The sequence below is a fragment of the Hypanus sabinus genome, chromosome 8 (assembly GCF_030144855.1).
Source record: "Hypanus sabinus isolate sHypSab1 chromosome 8, sHypSab1.hap1, whole genome shotgun sequence".
NCBI classification, from domain to species: Eukaryota; Metazoa; Chordata; class Chondrichthyes; order Myliobatiformes; family Dasyatidae; genus Hypanus; species Hypanus sabinus.
The window spans coordinates 48,415,148-48,432,107 of NC_082713.1; the positions used below are offsets into that span (position 1 = coordinate 48,415,148).

At 39.6% G+C, this 16,960-nt stretch overlaps 1 protein-coding gene across 2 annotated transcripts in view; it reads left to right on the forward strand.

Moving 5' to 3' along the window:
- Window positions 1-1,212: 1,212 nt before the first annotated feature.
- The window catches only part of LOC132398116 (rho GTPase-activating protein 6-like), a 165,086-nt gene continuing 149,338 nt past the window's right edge, over window positions 1,213-16,960 (forward strand). For both annotated transcript variants that reach the window (XM_059977113.1, XM_059977116.1), the window contains exon 1: window positions 1,213-1,799. The gene's annotated coding sequence lies outside the window, so the exon portion shown is untranslated. The remainder of the gene's footprint in view (window positions 1,800-16,960) is intronic.

Sequence of the window (16,960 nt, forward strand, 5' to 3'; positions counted from 1 at the left end):
ATTATTCTAAAACTTTTTTCTGACAGCTGGATTTTTCTAGAATTATTTATTTATCTGAATTTTAAACCTAGTGCATGTGTAAAAGTTGTAACATCTAGTGACATAATTAGATTGGATGATTGCCAAACAGTGTTTTCCTTGAAATAAAAAAATTAAAGGTCCATGATACCTGGTGAAATGCCTACAAGAATCAGTACTAATTTGCTTTATAATCTCTAAATTGTTTCATTAGTTATCCACTGCTTGGATTTACGCTGTGCCTAACCTCATGTCTTGTTCTGATTGGATGGTACTCTTGCGTAACCAGAAGTTAAATAACTGGGAGCTTTGCCAGCGTTAAAGTTTGCGATACTTATAAGCTGAAATGGCTCAGGACATTCAGAAAAGAATGGAACACAAAGGAAAGAGTGAGGCTGCAGGAAGAAACAGTGCCAGACCTCTAGTAACTGAAAATAAAGGACAGTATTAAAACTGAACTACCCCGAACAACTAAGCTCAGCTTTATTGTTGATTTTCTCCATAACCCTCTTAAAAGTACTTTGCTTCTGGAGGCATGATTTCTTGCAAGTGTAGAACATGCTATTGCACAGTATTCATAACTGACTACAGAAAATAAATGCTTATTCAACATACTGCTTGATTAGGATAGGGAATGATAATCAAACTGAATTCTCTGTTCATAATGTATTCAAACTTGTATATTTCCTAACATCAGTCACAGAGCAATCGGGAACAAGAACAGAAGCTGGCTTACCGCCACATGTTCTATTGCTGTCCTGGGTGAGATTAGTTTCACTGTGATTCACACCTGATCGCCTAACTTTGTTTCTCAAATGACTTAATTCATATCTGCTATTTTGAATGCTGTAAAATTCACACTGATTGGCAACTGACAGCATTTTTCGTTGAGGCTGTCTCTGATCTTAGATATGAGTGCTAGGCATTCAGCAATCTTTAGCTTGCAACTGCAGAGGAGTACTATTCTCAGTGTAAGAGGTAACGTATGATAATAAAGCACCCACTACCAAGAGACTACTTCAACTAACAACTGTTACAGCCACTATTAAGCTGGATGTAAAACTCTAGAAAGCAAGGTAATTAGAGCCTTTTTTCTAAGTCCTCAGGTTTACTTTGTTACATGGGAGGTATTGCATTGTGTAATGTTTAATCTAAGCCTGTAGCAACTTGATTTCCTGTCAGTACATTGTTTAACCAGACACAGTAAATATTCATTCTCTCTCTCTCTCTCTCTCCTCTCCTCCCTCTTACCTCTCTCTCCCTCTCCCCCTCCTCGCTCCCCCTCTCTCCCACTCCCTCCCCTTTCTTCCCCTCTCTTCCCCTCTCTCTCCCACCTCTCTTCCCCTCTCTCTCCCACCTCTCTCCCCCCTCACACTCCCTCCCTCCCTGTAGCTCACTTCCCTATATATTTTTAAAATATCCGTGTTACACTTCTATATCTAACTGGAGAAATCTTTTTGGCAAGATGTGGAATTCTCTAACTCCTACATTTGGAAGGGAAGTTGGTTACATTCCCAGCCTGTGTAAACATCAGTGATTAATGCAATGGAAAAGAGCATTAGGGGTAATATCTCTCTAGGTCTTCCTGTTTGTTCCACCTCTTTCGCAGCTACAGACCCACACATTTCCAACTACTGCTCTGAACAGCAAACAGAGTGAATGAGTTCTATATGCAATTTGACTGCTGATAAAATCTCAAAGATAGTGAGAGATTTAGGGTACTTGGAGCACTGCTGACAGCATCTCCCATACAGATATCAGACACAACTACAAATAACACGGTAAGTATCGATGCAAGTCTTGGTACTGTCATGCTTTATTGTCTATTTGGGTAACTTGCTTGAAATCTGCTCCTTGGAGTTAGAATTACTGATGTAAGATTAGTTTGGCTGTTAAGTTCTGTTATTGTGACAAATGAAATATTTATTACAAAATGCATTTCAAATCTATTTGCATATTTCTAGATGTATGTGTGTAGTTCATATGAGCTGATAATATAGCTGCCTTCAATTCTGTGAGATAGTAAATAGTTCGATTTTGTTGATAAAGAAGTTGATGGAATTTATATTTCCAACTCTTATTTCTTGTCGTCGTATATTTGTATCAAGGTCTAGTAGAAATAGAAACAATAAAAATATTGAAATGTAGTTGTCTGAAGGTTTTGCACTTGACATTCATTCTATATAACCGTAAATCTAGCAAAGCAAAATTGCATTGTGTGATGTTCTCCCAATCTAAAACTATATCGACCAAGCTATCAGTCGTAGGGCTGTAGTGTGCAGTGTTGTTCTATTATCTCTAAGCGTTAAGTCAGTAGCAATGTGATGAATCTTATTTATCAAAACATGTGGGTTCTGTTGACTAGCTGCATATTCAAATATGAATGTCCCAATGTTTAATGAACTACTATATTATGCTTGTGAAAATACGGGGAAACAAATAGAGATAGATTATTAAGGAATCTTTGCAGTAAACGTGAAGACCTGAACTCATCCTTTCTGCACTTATTATAAAAATTAGGGTTCCATGTTAGACAATACAATCCAGCAAGAACAGCACCCAAAAACCTTCAAGTATTAATTAATGCAAGAAAATGACCCAAGTACTAAATCGTCTGTTGAAATATATCCGAGAGAAGGCGAAGTATTTAATTAATCTTTGATGGAAAGAATGGAGAAATCAGCTTTATAAAAGCTTGAATCTTGCTGCGTGACTGAGAAGAGTTACACATCAGTTTGCCAATCAAGGCAGTGAAGACCGAGCAGCAGCTGTTGGCATTAGCTACAGTCCCTTCCGCCAATGCTCTACTGGAGTGGTTTGTATAATTGACCTTTACTTCCCTTTAATCATCAGCAAATTTATGTTATCATTGGGTGGTCTCTGTTTGTTAGATGCGGAATTTCAACGAGAGCTGCGCATTAAAATGAAATTAATTTTGCACTCTAAATGACACAGAAAGCTTAGCATTTTATTGTTCTTCCTCTCCATGCTTTGTGGTACGTTGGGTGGCAATTGTAGTTTATTTAGCATTGGCTATCCTCAACCCAGCATGGATCGAAAGCATGCAAGCAGCCAGCCATGAAGTACGGTGTAGATGCCACTACACCACTAGCCGGCATAAAGTATTTTATAGGACCACTTTAAATATATCACCAGAATGTGCTGACATAAGTTGTAAATATAAAACTGTCCTCATAAAATAAATAACCAAGGATGCCTTCTGTGTTTATAAAAACATAGAAACCATACAGGCCCTTCGACCCACAAAGTTGTGCTGAACATATCCCTACCTCAGAAATTACTCGGCTCACCTATAGCCCTCTATTTTACTAAGCTCCACGTACCTATCCAAAAAAACTCTTAAAAGACCCCATCGTATCTGCCACAACCACCGATGCCGGCAGCCCATTCCACGTACTCGGAATTCTCTGAGTAAAAAACTGACCCCTGATATTTCCTCTGTACCTATTCCACATCACCTTAAACCTGTGTCTTTTTGTGGCAACCATTTCAGACCTGGGAAAAAGCCTCTGACTATCCACACGATCAATGCCTCTTATCATCTTGTACACCTCTATTAGGTCACATCTCAACCTCCTTTGCTCCAAGGAGAAAAGACTGAATTCACTCAACCTGTTCTCATAAGGCATGTTCCCCAATCCAGGCAACATCCTTGTAAATTTCCTCTGCACCCTTTCTATGGATTTCACATCCTTCCTGTAGTGAGGCGACTAGAACTGAGCACAGTACTCCAAGTGGGGTCTGACCAGGGTCCTATATAGATAGTAGCCCTATAATCTTCTAGATCTTGAGCATTACCTAGCTCTCTGAACCTTTCGTAAACTTTTCTTTTCTTCTTGACTAGATTTACTACGGCCTCTGTACCACGCAGTTCCTGTACCCTACCATAACTTCCCTGTCTCATTGGAATGTATCTATACAGAACTCTACACAAATATCCCTTGAGTATTTGCCACATTAGTTCCATACTTTTCCCTGAGAACATCTGTTTCCAATTTAAGCCTCCAAGTTCCTGCCTGATAGCCTCATAATTCTCCTTACTCCAATTGAACACTCTCTAACTTGTCTGTTCCTATCTCACTCCAATGCTATTGTAAAGGAGATAGAATTATGATTACTATCTTCAAAATGCTCTCCCACTGAGAGATCTGACACCTGACCAGGTTCATTTCCCAATACCAAATCAAGTACAGCCTCTCCTCTTGTAGGCTTATCTACATACTGTGTCAAGAAACCTTCCTGAACACACCTAACAAACTCTACCCGATCTAAACCCCTTGCTCTAGGGAGTTGCTAATCGATATTTGGGAAATTAAAATCTCCCATCATGACAACTCTGTTATTATTACACCCTTCCAGGATCTGTTTCCCTATCTGCTCCTCGATATCCCTGCTACTATTGGGCGGGCTATAAAAAACACCCAGTACAGTTATTGACCGCTTCCTTTCCCTAACCTCCACTCACAGAGACTCTGTAGACAATCCTTCCATGGCGTCCACCTTTTCTGCAGCCATGACAATATCTCTGATCAACAGTGCCACGCCCCCACTTCTTTTGCCTCCCTCCCTGTCCTTTCTGAAACATCTGAAACCCGGCATTTGAAGTAACCAATCCAGTCCCTGAGCCATCCAAGTCTCTGTAATGGCCACCACATCATATCTCCAAGTACTGATCCACACTCTAAGCTCATCCGCTTCGTTCACAACACTCCTTGCATTAAAATAGACACATTTCAAGCCTTCAGCCTTCTCTATCACCTGCCTATCCTACCTCTCGCACTGCCTATCCTACCTCTCGCACTGCCTATCCTACCTCTCGCACTGCCTATCTTACCTCTCGCACTGCCTATCCTACCTCTCGCACTGCCTACAAGCTTATACTGTGGAAGAGGGTTGAAATAATCAAAAAGAGCTGTATGCTACTGATGTTAAACTAAAAGTATGCAAGTTACACAGATGTGACCAAGTCTCAATTATGTGCTGTCATGCTATCATAATATTTGCATGCAAGCAAAGTCTTAGTAATTCTGAGAAAAAAATTTGGGCTTTTCAAGGACAAAGAACATTTAACTTTTAGAGACTAAGTGGGTATCTCAGTATTCATTTATGGCTGATGATTGTTCTTTATTAATCACAAAGTAACCTGAATTTCTAATAAAGGCAATAAACTAGTTGTTCTTTCTACCTGCTTACAGTATGTGTATGTTCACTTCTCCTGCTTCAGGGATCAATATGCCATCAGACTAATACATACAAATATTTACAAGTTTCCAGTGCTTTAAAAGAGATCCCTTTCTATTATTTCCAGCTAAGCAATTACCTTTATTTTCCCCTCTCTTTTTATTTCATCTACTGCCTTCCTGAACATTTGCATGACCAGCCTCTGTTCTTTGTGTACTCCTTATGGGTTGCATTCATCTTTTCATGATATTCTTCAATTTGCCTTAACAGTGATAGCTCCTCTTCTCTTTACCTACCGCCCATGAGACTCCGCATCCAACACATCATCTTCTGCAACTTCCGCTATCTCCAAAGTGATCATACTACTAAACATATCTTTACCTCATTCCCCACCCCCACTTTCCACAGGGGTCAGCTCCATTCAGGGTCCCAAACAGTCCTTCCAGGTGAGGCAACACTCCTCCTGTGAAACTGTTGGGGTCATTTATTGTCCCTGGTGCTCACAGTATGGCCTCCTCTACAATTAGTGAGACTCGGTGTAAATTGGAGGACCGCTTTGTCGAACACTTCTTCTCTCTCCACCGAATGTGGAACTTCCCAGTGATCAAACATTTTAATTCCCATTTAGACATGTTGATATATGGCCCTTTCTTGTGCCAAGATGAAGCCACCCTCAATGTGGAGGAAGGACACCTTATATTCCATCTGAGTAGCCTCCAACCTGATGGAGGCTCCTGGTAAAAAAAAATCCCTCCCCCTCCCCTTTTCTATTTTCCATGCTGGCCTTTTACCTCTTCTCGTTTGAATTTCACCTTCCTTTGGGTCTGCTCCTTCTTCCCTTTTTCCTCCACTCCCCTCTCCTATCAGATTCCTTCTTCCCCAGCCTGTTACTTTTCCCACCAACTTGGCTTCACCTTTGTTTTCTAGTTAGCCTCCCCTCCCACTTTTAAAATTCTGGTATCTTCCCTTTTCCTTCAGTCCTGAAGAAGGGTCTCAGCCTCAAATGTCATCTGTTTAATCATCTGCACAGATGCTGCCTGACCGGCAGAGTACCTGCAGCATTTTGTGTGCGCTGCTTTGTGTTTTCAGCATTTGTAGACCCTCGTGTTTTTCTGAATCACGCTGGACCCAGCTTGCCACCTGCAGCATTCTGGACCCTTACACTTTCTGGTCTTGTGCTCCATTGATCTGCAGGCCTCATTAATGTTGCATTGGGTGACATGTTCAAAGTAAATTTATTATCAAAGTATATATATGATACCATATGGCACCCTGAGTTTCATTTTCTTGTGGGCACATACAGTACAAGGGAATCAATGAAAAACTACACAGAAAGACAGGCAAACAGCCAATGTGCAAAAGAAAACAAACTGTGCAAATATAAAACAAACAAATAATAATAATAAGTAATAAATAATACTGAGAGCATGAGCAGAGTCTATGAAAGTGAGTCCATAGTTTTACGGAAGAAGTTCAGTGTTGAGATGAGTGAATTGATCCATGTTGACTCAGAGGCCTGCTGTTTGAAAAGTGGTAACCGTTTCTAAACATGGTGACGTGGAAACCAGGACTCCTGTACCTTCTTTCTGATGGCAGCAGCAATAAGAGAGCGTGGCCTGGATGGAGGTGGTCCTTGATGCTTTCTTGTGGCAGTGCTCCTTGTAGATATGCTCAATGATGGGGAGGGTTTTCTCTGTGATGGACTGGGCTGTATCTGTTACGTTTTGTAGGATTTTATGTTTTTGGGCTTTGGTGTTTCCATACCAGGCTGTGATGCAACCAGCCAACATATGCTCCATTGTGCATCTATAGAGGTTTCTCAAACTTTCAGATGACCTGCCAAATCTGCACAGAATTCTAAGAGTATTGAGGTATTCTTTTGTAATGACACTTATATGCTGACCACAGACAAGTCCTCTGAAATGATAACACCAAGAAACTTTAAAGTTGCGTACTCTCCCCACCTCCAATTCCCTAATGAGGACTGGCCCATGGAGCTCCAGTTTCCTCCTCCTGGAGTCGATAAACAGCTCTTTGGGTTTTCTGACATTGAATGAAGGGTTCTTGCCATGACACCGTTCAACCAGATTTTCAGTTTCCCTCCTATTTGCCAATTCATCAGCACCTTTGATTCAGCTAACAACAGTGGTGTTGTCAGCAAACTTTAATGTACATTGGAGCTGTACTTCGGCACACAGTTATAAGTATAAAGCAATTACAGCAGGGGACTAACCACACAGCCTTGTGGTCCACCTATGTGAGCAGAGATTGTAGAGGAGATGTTGTTGCCATTTGAACTGCCTGTAGTCTGCAAGTGAAGGAATCAAGGATCCAGTTTCACAATTAGGCATCGAGGCCTAGGTCCTGAAGCTTATTAATTAGCTTTGAGGTGATCACAGTGTTGAATGCAGTGCTGTAGCCATTGAAGAGCATCTTAATCTTCACTGTTCATATGTTCCAGTGAAAAATTGAGTGAAGAATCAATAAAATGGCATTTGCTGTTGACCTGTTGTGGCAGTTGGCAAATTGAAGCTGATCCAAATTGCTCTTCAGGCAGGAGGAAATATGTTTACTGACAAACCTTTCAAAGTACTTCATCACAGTGGATGAAGCGCTACTGGATGACAGGATACCTCTTTATTCTTGGACACTGGTATGATTGAAGGCTGCTTGAAGCTTTTGAGTACTTCAGACTGCTGAAGTGAGAGTTTAAAGATGTCAGTAAGCATTCCAGCCAGTTAATTAGCATAGGTCTTCAGTACTCAGACAGGTATACCATCTGGGCCAGATGCTTTCCAAGGGTTCAGCCTCTTGAAGGATGCTCTCATGTCATCCTCAGGCACAGAAATCAGAGGGCCATGTGGGCCGTGAGCAGATGTTAGGTCTCGGGTTATAGATGCTGGTGCACCACCCACTTGCTGTGGTCACTTTTTGACAACCCACAGCTACTAAAGACCTTTGAACTGATTTAAAATGTCTCTGAAAACAATTTAAAAGGATGTAAATAATTGAAAAATAAAAAGAAATCAAATTTTACTCAAAACAAAGTTATATGATGTAAATTAAAAGCATGCAAAAAATATTTTAAAACATCTATCCCACAATTAAATTCAACAACTCTATTTAAATAAGTAGTTCCTTGTCCATCACTGAAGATATATACATCTGCATGAAAACCTTGTTCATCAGCAAACTGCAGGTGTGAAAATCAAAGATGAGCTGATGATGAGGAACACCTCGTTGGTGATTCCTGTAGAAAGGCCAACAAGAGAAGGGTATCTTTAAGTTCATTAACATGAATGCCAATGGATCCACTACAGATCCTCATGGCACTGAATTAATAAGTCTCCCCAAAATAAAAAAGACTTTTTCTCCGTTTCTCTGCATCATGTCTTCTTATCGATCTTATATAATAATCTTTAACAGCATAAGATCATACAGCACAGAAGCAGGTGCTTCAGCCAACCAGATGCATGTCAACAATTATGAGCACTTAGTCCATTGTCTTCTACGCACTGACACATCAAGTGCTCATCCAGATACTTTGTTTTGTGCAGCCTTTAGAAAATCTAAAGACACCATATCATTGCTTACCTCACCAACTACTTACTTGGAAGTTTCCTAAATTAAGGAGATCAAGCAATTAAAAAAAAAGATGAATCACATTCATATTTTTTTATCTAGAGAGTTAGAGTACAACCAATAGGAATATAATTTATTGTTTAGTTTACAATACCGTTTTAAATGAAGAGTATGAAGGGAATATAAATGGTGCTGAATAAATTCAGCAAGATTTTAATAAGGAATTCTGAATTGAATTGACTTTATTACTTACATCCTTCATATACATGAAGAGTAAAAATCTTTATGTTATGACTCCATCTAAATGTGCAATGTGCAACATATAGTAATTTATAATAAATAGTATGTACAACAGGACAGTTAATATAACATAGAAATACAGTTGCATCAGCATGAATTAATCAGTCTGATGTCCTGGTGGAAGTCGCTGTCCATCAGCCTGTTGGTCCTGGCTTTTATGCTGTGGCACCATTTCCCAGATGGTAGCAGCTGAAACTGTTTGTGGCTGGGGTGACTTGCATCCCCAATGATCCTTTGGGCCGTTTCCACACACCTGTCTTTATAAATGTCCTCAATAGTGGGAAGTTCACATCTACAGATGTGCTGGGCTGTCTGCACCACACTCTACAGAGTCCTGTGATTGAGGAAAGTACAGTTCCCATACCAGGCGGTGATGCAGCCAGTCAGGATGCTCTCAATTGTGCCCCTGTAGAAAATTCATAGGATTTGACGGCCCACACCAAATTACTTCAACTGTCTGAGGTGAAAGAAGCACTGTTGTGCCTTTTTCACCGTACAGCTGGTATGTACTGACAAGGTGATTAAGAAACTGAAGAAATCAGAGATTTTATAAATCTAAAGGATTACTGAACAACAAAGATGTTGCTTCCTGAATACTTTTGGGCTGCTGATCATAAAAACATGATGAAATTTTTGTAGCATGCACCAACTTTTGTAATCAGCTATATTTGTTATTTCAATTCATAATTCAAGTCAATTAAAATGTTGTCCATCTTGTCCAGGTATGCTTGGGCATGCTTAGGCAGGGCAGATGCTGCATTGCAGGGCAGGTGTTAGAAAGGCAATAAAAGTATCACACACACACACAATTCTATGCGTTACATTCACATTGCACATCAATCTGATCGGTTTGCAATCACGTTGATGTGCATGCCCTATGCCAATGTATGTGGTGTATACTCATAAAAATAAAGTTATTGATTTTTCAGAAGTATTTGTGATAGCAAAATGTCTTGTTAATATTGCATTGTCTGCAATACTTTCTGTTATATTTGTGATGAGTATACACTTAAATCTCAAAGACAGAGCATGACGTCTCTTATTAAGAAAGCCTATAAGCTGTATTTGGGTTGTAAAATTGGTGATCAAGACAAAACTTGGGCTCCTCACATTTGTTGCATTCCCATTTAGACTTCTTTCCTGCAAATCTTGGCGCTGTCATTGATGAGTATTACGGTTTCACCAGGACATTGTGGACATTGTGGTCATGCAGAAATGGTGTCAAGACAACTGGAATCCATCAATGTTGGCTGAGTAATATTGGACACTAAGTAAGAAGCCTCAGACACTGACTACAAATGAAAACCATCAACAACACATTTTTATCTTCATTGAACTATTGCAAAGTGTCAGCACCATTATGCAATTAAATGCATTACATTCAATAAAAGTAAATCTCCTGTTTCTCCAAAATTCCTGTTATTCAGTAATCTGAAATTTGTGTTCAGCTTCTAACAGTCTATCATAACCAAAAATAAAAATGAAAAACCAGTGCTCTTGAGAAAATGTGTTGTCCAGTGCAATCATCATGACTGTGGTAAATTCCACTGGTTAATAAAATGTAATGAGTAACATTACAGAATACAGATGTCCAAAAGAATTCAAGTTCAAGTTGCTTTTATTGTCATTCCAACCATAAACTGCAGGTAAAGTATGCAGTAAAAATGAAACAATGTTCCTCCAGGATCCTGGTGCTACATGAAACAACACAAAACTACACTAGACTATGTGAGACAGCACAAGGTTACACTAGGCTACTTAAAACAACACAAAAACTGCACTAGACTACAGACCTGCACAGGACTACATAAAGTGCACAAAAAAAGTCTAGGGCAGTGCAATAATTAATAAACAAGACAAAAGGCACAGGAGAGGACAAACTACAATGTCAGTCTGGACTCTGGGTATTGAGGAGTCTGATGGCTTGGGGGAAGAAACTGTTGCACAATCTGGTCATGAGAATTCAAAAATGCTTTGTCACAGCTCATCTGAAAACAGAATGAAAATGGTTGTTTATTTGGTATTTTGTCTTCTGTTTCCACTCTAGATTTCAAGAATGCAGAATACTATACTCAGATGTGTTTTTGTTGGCAAGGTGTTGGTGGTAACTGAGTTTTGATGGTGAATATTAATAGATGTTACTGGAGAATACCATGGGTTTGTGGTTATCAACTCAAACTATAAAATAGTTATTTTTTCTGCTACCCCTAAAGCTGCCTTTGCTGTGATACCAAATGGTGGGAATCAATAAACAAATATAATGAAATGAAAATCAGTATAGAGATAATTATTCAATGCCTTGCTCTTCTTTGTGTGCTTTATTTGATCAGAAGATTACAGGATTTACTTAATTATATCCCCGCATTGGAATATTCCATCTACATTCAGCATTTTTGAGAACAGCTCTTGCTGCTTCGTTCTGGGAAATAAGAAGTTATAGGAAATAAGGAGTGAGTTTAGAAATTAAAACACATACACTTTCATCATTAGGATGTTGATTAAAAAGTAAAATTAAACTGAATTCAAATTATTAAACCTTTATTTTGTGTAAGTTGATTCAACCATTTTAAATACAGTCATTGAACCAATCAGTTATTAGACCCTAGTTAAACATTTCATGGACTAAAACTTTTTATTTGATACTTCATCTAAACAGACATTTCTACTGTACTCCTCCATGGTGACAATGATGTCAGTTGTCATTTCCAGGCTAGGTTTCCCTCAGAGTCAAGTCAATAATGTTGAGACAGATGCAAAAGAGATGCAAAAAAGGCAAACTACTCTGATTTAATCACAGTGTTGGAGAGTGTGTCCACATGTAATTTGCTTCAACAGGATTTGTATCTTAAAATGTGATTTTTTAAATTGGCTGCTGTACCATATTCAAAGATCATATAGCATTAAGAGCCTCATAAACATACAAAGAAACATGGTCACTTTTTTTAATGTGGAGTGCTTTTCATCAGCAATAAAAGCTATTTGGCATTTAAAAATCTGTAAAAGTCCTTGGCCAAATGGCTAAATTCAGAGGAACTACAATAAACAGCTGTTACACATGATAAACTCAGATCATATTTATATTACAGTCTAAAATCTTTAAACAAAGGAAAAGAAAGCCCATCAGAACAGTAATTAGTCTAATTTATTTTTTATGAACAGAAAGTATTACATCTTATTAAAGGGATATTGACCTCAGCAGTTGAATAATACTTTGTGTGATCAGATCCATAACAAGCTAAGGCATCAGAGCAGAATTAGGCCCATCAAATCTGCTCCACCATGAGATCATGCCTAGTTTATTTTTACCTCTCAATCCCATTCTCCTGCCATCTACGTGAAAATTTTGACAGCCTTACCAATCAAAACAGATCAGATTTCAAGTTAAATATATTAAATGACTTGACCTTGACAGCCATCTGTGGCAATGAATTCCACAGATTCACCACCCTCTGGCTAAAGAAATTCTTCCTCATCTCAGTTCCGAAGGGACATTGTTTTATTTTGAGGTTGTGCCATCTGAATCTAGACTCTCCCACTACTGGAAACAATTACTTTTCTTAACTCCAAAACATAAAACTAACTGAAAATAAAAACATGGGAACCCGAGAGATATTTGTCAGAGTTTTGTTTTTACTTCAAGAGAGGCTTGCACATAGGACGTGGTGGTGTGATGACATATGCCATTCATGTGTAGTATATTTACATACAACACTGTGCAAAAAGCCTAGGCACAAATACTATAAATAACCTTGAGGCCTAAGAACTTTCCCAGTACTGTATTTGTCAATGTGAACGGAGGGGGAGTTTGTAAATTTGGTGGAAGCTAAAGATGTTAGAAGTAGTGAGGGTGAGATACCAGGCAAGGGCACTTGATTCCAAAGGATTGCTTTATTGATCATTATAGAATCTCCCTGGTGTTTCACACTTCCTCCCCTCTCTCTTCCCCTTTTCCCAACCATAATGCCCCTCTCCCTGCTGGCTTTCCATTCTCAGTCCACAATAGAGACTCATATCAGAATCATGTTTATCATTACTCACACATGTCGTAAAATTTGTTTGTTGTTTTGTGCAGCTGTACAGTGCAATACATAAAATTACTACAGTACTGTGCAAAAGTCTTAGGCACCCTAGTTATATATATGTGCCCCCAACTTTTGCACAGTATTGTACAACCTGTAATGAATTATTTAAACAATAAAAGAATACTTAATTGAACAATATATTTACAATATTACTCAAATTATTACTGAAATATTAAATACACAACACTCATTACTGCTGAGCTGTAACTGCAACTCAAAATAGAATGAAACTCAACTCAATTATATATATAAGAGAGAGATGACAAGAGAGCAAATATATATGTTTATATATTATACGTGTATGTGTGTGTGTATACATATATATATATACACACACACATAGTTTTTCTTACCCCTTATGGTTACGTGTATGTGTATTTTTCCCTCAGTCTCAGGTTCTTTACCAGAGGTCTGGGAGTTTGAGGGATCAGCGTTGTATCCTTTCTGGCTTAGGGGGCTCAAGCCTATGCAGAACAGCAGTGTAGGGAAAGTGCATCGCCTGGTATATTCCACATCTGATGGACACTAGCTATTGGCTTTGAGTTAACTTCTAACATTGTCCTCCAATAGCCCATTGAGTTCTTGATGAAGATCCTTAGTGTCCTGTTGACCTTTTACACATCTAGGCATTCCAGGATCCATGTGAGGGGCTTTAAGTCATAAGCGTTCTGGTAGTCGATCCAGACTGTGCTTAAGTAAATTTTGCCTGGGCTTGGAGTCTCACATGACTGCTTAGTCTATCAGCAGTTGGTGCTTGGAGCCTCTGGTTCCATTACCAAGCCCCCCATCCCTGAGCATATTCCTTCAGCTTGGTGGCTATGATGCCTGATAGGAGCTTCCATGTTGTTGATGGGCAGGTTATAGGCCTGCAGTTTGACGGTGTTGCTCCTTTGCGAGGCTCCTTCATTAATAGCCCTCTCCTTATTTGAGTTAGCCAATCAGGGTGTGAGCCTTCTACAAGCAGCTGATTAATTTGAGCTGCCAGCCATGGATGTAGTGTTTTTAGCTTCTTCAGCCAATAGGCATGGGTCATGCCAGGCCCTGGTGGAGTGCAGTTCTTCATACTAGCTACCTATTGTTGGACATATGTTGCTGTGATGGTCACTGGTTCTTCCTTTGGGAGATTGAAAAGGCTTGTTTGTAGGTCTTTCTGCCATTGGACACTGGTGTTATGTGATGCTCCTTTCTCCCACACACTCTTCAAGTGCTCCTCAGTTACTGTTTTGGTTGGTTCAGTTACTGGCATGCTGTTGCTCTGGAACTGCGTGAATACTTCTCCAGGTTCTTTGGAAAACAGCTTATTTATACACTTGGCGTCTGTGTCCTTGGTGTACCTCCGTAGTCTGGTAGCCAGAGCTGCTAACTGTTGCTTGCCAGTTTCCAGGGTTTCAGCTCTAGACATATCTCTGTACTCCATACTAGATTACCTTGCACCATCTGAGATTTGTGGAGGTGGGGATTCAGCTCGCCTTTCCCAGTCGGCTTGGTTCTACGGTGATGTTGCTGTGGTGCATCATGATTGTATGTCTTCCAATTCAAGGTGTGATAGCAATCCTCTGTTGATAATGTTGAATTGCTAGGGAACCAGTCATCCTTCCATGAATATGGAAAGTGAACGATGGTCTTTGTTGTTGCCAGAGTCGCCACATGCACGTGATATATCCTCTTACATGTGGGTTGCTGTTGAAGCAGCATTCCATTCATGCCATGTTGTCCAGTCTTGTCCATTTATGGTTTGTTCTGGTAGCCAATTTATCACCAGATGGTCCTGGTTCCCACCCATTGACGTGGACCTTGTCTTTGAGCTGGCATTAATCTGTTTGTTCTTGTCACTGTCATCTGGAGGCTTTCGTGGGCAGAGGGGTCCAGCCCAAGACCCTTAATGAACTGCCAGCACTGGGACTTGAACCTCCGACCCCACACCGCAGAGGGCAGTGGTGCAGAGCGGAAATAGCTTCCAGTGTCAGTCTCCACTTCTGGTGGCCTAGTAATATCTAACTAAGGTCTTGTATAGCTGTAATATTACTTCATGGTTCTTGAACTCAATCACATGGTTGATGAAGGCCTACACACTAAACGCCTTCTTAACAACACTGTCAACCTGCGCAGCAGCTTTGAGCGACCTATGGACATGGACTCTAAGGTCCCGCTGATCCTCCACACTGCCAAGATTCTTACCATTAATATTACATTCTGTCTTCAAATCTGACCTAGCAAAATGAACTACCTCACACTTATCTGGGTTGAGTACTATCTGCCACTTCTCAGCCCAGTTCTGCATCCTATCGATGTCCCACTATAACCTCTGAAAACCCTCCAGACTATCCTCAACACCACCAACTTTTATGTCATTAGTTAACTTACTAACCCACCCTTCTACTTCCTCATCCACGTCATTTATAAAAAAGCACAAAGAGGGGTTCTAGAACAGATCCCTTTGGAACACCACTAGACACCATCCTCCATGCAGAATATGAACCATCTGTGCTTAATCCAATTCTTGATCCACAAATCTGTATTTTAGTTTCGCTTTTACTTTATGCAAGGCACGCACATGTGGCGTAGTGGTGTGATGACGTATGCCATTCACATACTTTTACTTTTAACCTATAATGAATTATTTAAACAAACAAAGAATACTTAATCAAAGAATATAATTAAAATATTCCTGAATTATTAATTAAATATTAAATACACACAAAAGAGACATCCTCTCCACATCTACTCTATTCAGGCCTTTAAATATTTGTAAATTTCAATGAGACCCCCTTCCCAACCTTCTAATCTCCAGTGATTATAGGCACAAGATCATCAAATGCTACTCATTTATTAACCCTTTCATCACTAGCATCATTCTTGTAAACCTTTTGAACATCCCACTCCAACACCTGCACATCTTTCCTTACATTTGAGGCCCAAAACTGCTCATAACACTCCAAATGTGGTCTGACCAATGACTTAAAGAGCCTCAGGATTACATTCACACCTTTATATTGTAGCCTTCTTAAAATGAAAACACCAATTACATTTGCTTTCCTTACTGACTCAATCTGCAAGTTAATCTTTAGGGAATTCTACTCTATTTGTTCATTCATCTATCTGTCTATCTATCTATCTAGCTATCTATTTATTTATTTATACATACATACATACATAAATCATGGTACAGGCTCAACTGTCCCAATAAGCCACTCCACCCAGTAACCACTCTATTTAACACTGCCTAATCACAGAACAATTTATAATGATCAGTTAAGGAGTAACTGGTACATCTTTGGACTGTGACAGGATTCCTTTTTGATTTCTGAATTCTCTCCCCATTTGAAAAAAAATAGTCCTATCTTTATAATTTCCATCAAAATGCATGATCAAACACTTCTCCACTCTGTATTAAGTCTGCCACTTCATTGTCCATTCTCCCATTCTGTGCAAGTCCTTCTGCAGAATCCCTGCTTCTCCACTTAGTTTTTTATCATCCACAAACTTGACTGCAAAACACCAGTGCTGTCATCTAGATCGTTAACATATAATGTGAAAAGTAGTGGACCCAACAGCGAACCCTGCGAAACACTAGTCACTGGTGGCCAACCAGAGAGGTCCCTCTTTACCCTACTCTTTGTCTTCTGCCAGTCAGCCTATCATTCATCCATGCTAGTAACATTCCTTTATACCATTTGCTCCTATATTTTTAGCTGCTTCAGGAGCAGCAGTTTGTTGAAGGCCTCCTGAAGTTCCAAGTAATCAAAATCCACTTACTCTCCTTTGTCTCTCCTGTT